Source organism: Montipora capricornis, chromosome 9, assembly GCF_036669925.1.
Source record: "Montipora capricornis isolate CH-2021 chromosome 9, ASM3666992v2, whole genome shotgun sequence".
Taxonomy (NCBI): Eukaryota; Metazoa; Cnidaria; class Anthozoa; order Scleractinia; family Acroporidae; genus Montipora; species Montipora capricornis.
The window spans coordinates 10988683-10993682 of NC_090891.1; the positions used below are offsets into that span (position 1 = coordinate 10988683).

At 42.6% G+C, this 5000-nt stretch overlaps 3 non-coding genes across 3 annotated transcripts; 2 read left to right on the forward strand and 1 right to left on the reverse strand.

The window, feature by feature from the left end:
• Window positions 1-2777: 2777 nt before the first annotated feature.
• Window positions 2778-2888, reverse strand: Trnai-uau (transfer RNA isoleucine (anticodon UAU)). The gene is made up of 2 exons: window positions 2851-2888; window positions 2778-2813 (listed from the first exon to the last, which is right to left on the reverse strand). It is a non-coding gene; the product is annotated as a tRNA-Ile (tRNA).
• Window positions 2889-3141: 253 nt separating this feature from the next.
• Window positions 3142-3214, forward strand: Trnak-cuu (transfer RNA lysine (anticodon CUU)). The gene has a single exon. It is a non-coding gene; the product is annotated as a tRNA-Lys (tRNA).
• Window positions 3215-4019: 805 nt separating this feature from the next.
• Window positions 4020-4091, forward strand: Trnap-cgg (transfer RNA proline (anticodon CGG)). Its single transcript has one exon. It is a non-coding gene; the product is annotated as a tRNA-Pro (tRNA).
• Window positions 4092-5000: the final 909 nt, after the last annotated feature.

Sequence of the window (5000 nt, forward strand, 5' to 3'; positions counted from 1 at the left end):
TGTCTCTCGTTCTATTTCTCTCACCTTTACGGTGTTCTTCATTGAAATTCTCTCTTGTTCTCCTTCCTCGGCTTTCTTCGCTTAAATTTCTCAAATTTCGTCGAATCTTCTCTCGTGCTCTTTCCTGCTCTTTATCCCGTTGCCCGTCACTAATATGATTTCCGCCAGAAAAACGCGGGTTGCCAAATGCAACGCTTCCACGCGATTTCCAGCCAAAGAAAATGGCCCGAATACTCCCGTCCCCACAGGCTGCGGCCCCGCCATCTCGTGTCAACCCACCCTTCTCCCGGGACGTGCTGGCAGTACTTGTCACTCGCTCCAGAATCAAGTTTAAAACACTTCTCGTTAAATATCGGAATTTTCTAATGTTACGTCTGCACTTAACTTCATGGCGTGCACCTAGCCTCATGGCGTGCAGGACGCCACTATCAGATGGATCGGCTCGTTCTTAACGGACCATTAACAGAGTACAAATCGGTTAGGTTTACTCGCATCCAGTTACACCGAATGGGGGAATACGTATACCACAAGAAATAAAACTCGTGTCACTGCTGTTCGCCATATTGGCGAACAATCTGTGAAGGGAGTGGAAATATAGGATTAAAAATATTGATGACACCTCGGTATTTGAATCTATTCAAAAATTTGGTTTATCAACGGAATTGATAATGTAAATTGGCCACCGTACAGAGATTCTAAAAGATTCGCTATGACGAAGGGCTAGCGCTCGAAACGTCAGCTTTTAGAATCTCTGTACGGTGGCAAATTTACATTATCAACTCCGTTGATAAACCAATTTTTTGTATACTACTTCCCCACCGACATAGCACCACAGCTTCTTTAGAAACTACCCCCTTCATTCATTTGAATCTATTCCTCGATGTTTGCCTAGCTACCTGCCATTTATCGCCGTAAATATTATTCTTCAATGAGAAACATGCGACTTAATGAGAAAATGGTTATCAGTTTTTTGAAGTATTAACCTACCGATTCAGCTTAATAGTATTGTCGGGTAGACTATACGGAAGCCTTAGCCTTGGCCGGCCTGGAGTCTCTTAGTGTCGGGAGAGTAGGGGCTTATGAGCGGTTTATTTATCTAATTGGTCAGAGATCGTCACTGCTGTGTCTCCCGCGTCAGTAGCCTTTCCAAACTGCTAAGTTAATTCAATCTTGTGCTGGCTAAGTTGATCTAGCAAAAACTCTTCGAAGTCGCTCAAATCTTGGCTCGTGGCGGCTTTATCACTTAAACTAGAACTGTAACTAACTCCACCAATGCAAACGTGGCGTGCACGAAAGGGAAACACATTTCTTAATGTAAAGCCTTCAAAAGAAGCTGCAATTGGACTGGTTGTCATTCGACCACTGTACTCTCACATGCGGCCTGGTGGTCTCGCTTCGGGTGCGAGAGGTCCCAAGTTCGACTCCCGGACAGGCAGACAGAGCTCTTTTTGTACTTCTTCGTAAAAAAGATCTTAATTAAGGAACGATTTCTCTGACGAAATGACTCTTTGAAATCATGGTTGCTACGAGATGTGAAGTCAAAGGAATGTGTCCGTTTCAAGGACAATTCCCAACTGAGACTAAATCAATTAAGCTCTTTCTTGAAAGCTCTGGCCAAAAGGAGATGGCCTAAAACTCGTCATCTTTTGATTAAATTAGTGTGACCTCAATGATGCATTCCAGTACATGCAAATGCGTACAACTAAACAGAATGTCATACACTTCAGACTTTAACAAGCCTCACACTGTTATCAGTAAAACACAAGACACCGCTCGGATTTGAACCCATGATCGTCATTTTACAACCAACCGCGCTACGGGGCTTTGCTCGAAAAGAACTGTGGCTTTCCGTGGTTTGAATCAAAATCATCTTAACGAAATATTTCACCGTCCACAATTTGAAGAAGTCTGTTACAACAGTTTAGGACCTTTTCCGTGCCGGTTCTAATGGATAAGGTATTTTTCTCCTACCCGGAAAAGAAAACCAAAGATTTCTGGCTCAAGGCCCTGTCGGCGGTGTTGAGAGTCATTCTAGCACGAAACTGCTTTCCCTTTTACTCCAGACTTTTCGAGACAAAACGCTTTCAACTCAAAATCCGCTGAGCTGTAGCGCCCTTTTCATTCGACAGAGGCATTACCACTTGTTAGTATTGCTTCAAGATGCGGGGTAACCAGGAAGAACGGTATCCAATCCGAGATTGTCGTGTAGACAGACGGAACAGCAGGTGAACTGGACCATCGAGTTCTCTACGCCTATCCCTTTTCAAAACCAAATATTCCTTAAAAACAAAGTGACAACTCAGGTTCGGCCAAATTATGATCTAGTAAATGTTTGAATGGGGTAGTTTCTAAAGAAACTGTGGTGCTACGTCGGTGGGGAAGTATTACACAAAAAATTGGTTTTATCAACGGAGTTGATAATGTAAATTGACCACTGTACAGAGATTCTAAAAGCTGACGTTGCAAGCGTTTAGCCCTTCTTGCATTCGCTCTGACGAAGGGCTAACGCTGGAAACGTCAGCTTTTAGAATCTCTGTACGGTGGTCAATTTACATTATCAACTCCATTGATAAAACCAAATTTTAGTAAAATCTTTCTTGAGTTTGGTTAACGTTATTACCAGCCGGAGCCGTATCGACAAATATATATTGTTGTATCGCATGGACTAAATTTTGCCAGTGTAGGTTGAACATCGTTAAGCGTGAAAGACGATGACTCAAGAACTCTGTAAACTGACAACAAGGCCTTTACGAAAATCGTACTCTGTAAAATGGGAGTGCTCCCGGCGGGGATCGAACCCGCGACCTTCGCATTACTTTAGCACCCCGGATGGCCGTTGCCAGTACTGCTTATAAGTACGACGCTCTAACCTACTGTGCTACGGGAGCTCCCGCTAAGAAGAAAGAATGCGCAAAATGTATTCTGCATGGCCGGTTACCCTTTAGTTGTCTTGCGATTGTCTTTTCCCACTACGTCCATGGCAATGATTATTAATTTTTGGAGGTATGACAGGAAGATCAAAGCCAAAATGGCCATTGTTTATGTTAACAACCAAACGGAGGTTTCGCCCAGCAAAAGCATACCCGTTTATCATGTAGTGTTCTGGAACATTCCACCAGCTTTCGAGCCACATTGCGAGGAGCCCGGCTAGCTCAGTCGGTAGAGCATGAGACTCTTAATCTCAGGGTCGTGGGTTCGAGCCCCACGTTGGGCGAAACAATATCTTTATTGTTGGATGAATAATCTTGTGTTCCTCTAATAGTGTACACAACTTAACCTTTTCGTTGAGTTGGACTGGATAAATGGCCAAGTCGGCGTCACGGAGGTTATTACACTAAAGTGACAATCAAAAGTAAAGATCGAGCTGTCCTAAAACAAGAGAGGTAATAACACAACCTACAACACAGTTATTTGTATTTCTGTCACATTCTACACTAAGGAATTTAAAGGGGAAGTTAACAGATTGTTTTTGTTGTTTTATTGTATGACTTTGCTGCCTTAGATAAACCTTCCGTTTAACCCACCATTCAAATTGCGTGTTTGACTGTCAACCACGCAGTCTCTGAGGAATCGTCAAAGCGGAATTTGTGAATTTTCTCCACCGACTGATCGATCACATCTCGTATCAACCCATCCTTTGCCCTGGACGTGCTGGCAGCACTTGTTAATCACTCCAGAGTTAAACTGTAATCACTTCTCGTTGAGGACCGGAATTCTTGAATGTTTTGTCTGTGGTTAGCTTCAATGGACCTCTTTACCGCTGTGTCTGCAGCGTTAGTAGCCTTTTCCAAACTGCAAAGTTAATTCAATCCTGTGCTGCCTTAGTTTATCCAGTCAAAACTCCTTGAAGTCGCCCAAATCTTGGCGGGTAGCGGCTTTATCACTTAAACTAGAACTGTAACTAACACCACCGATGCGAACGTGGCGTGCACCCAAGGGAAACACATTTCTTGATGTAAACCCTTCAAAAGAGGCTGTAATTCGAATTGTTAAGATTCGACCACCGTACTCTCACACGCGGCCTGTTGGTCTCATGGTATGATTCTCGCTTCGGGTGCGAGAGGCCCCGGGTTCGACTCCCGGACAGGCCCCACACGTGTTTCCGTTCCGGGCAATTTAATTATGGAAACCCGTCGTCAAGTTGTCTTGTTTTCATATCCTGTCTATGCTGTTTTACGACGCCAACTTCGTAATAATTCAAAAAGCATTACTGATGAGGCAAAAGTAAATGGCCTGCATGATGATAATTCTCTTGTGTCTCTAACGTTGCCAGAATCAGTTGAAAACGAAGTACATGCTGTTAATTCGAGTCTTTCCAATGCGTCTAGTTTTTTACCAGCAAAGCGTGGTTTTAAAATGGCCTGTTTGAACATTAACAGTCTCGTCAAACATATTGACGAACTTAGAGTCCTTCTTTCTGAGTTTTCTGTTGATATTCTGGCAATCAACGAAACAAAACTTGACGAATCCATAAAAAGTTCCGAGCTCCATATACCTGGCTACGAATTTATCCGTCGTGACAGAACACAGGACGAACATTTAGATTTTGGTGTCTTTTGTGGAAAATTAAAGCTCACCAAAAGGTCTGTTTGATCTTTAATTGTTTTTAATTGCACCATTAAATACTCTAAATGTAGAATGCTCCTTTCGTATACCTTTAATTGGCCTTTTGATGTCATTTAAGGCTACTTACGTTTTGGTCATGTTTTAATGACCTTTAATTTATCCCAAAAGGAGCTCTTGGGATTTAGTGCCTTTAATTTTACATTAAAGCAACTTAAAGCGGATTAAAATCTTTCTATAAAGTTTAGTTGAAACTTAAAGATTTTAAAGGTAACTCGGGACGAACATTGCCATTAAGTGACATTTAAGTGACATTCAGTTGACCTTTAGGGTCAAGACACACCACGTGCACTCGCTCGCATATTATATTGCAACCATGAATGGGATCTCTGGAAATCAATGCTTATCTATATCCAGTAATTCGATCGCAAGAGGCG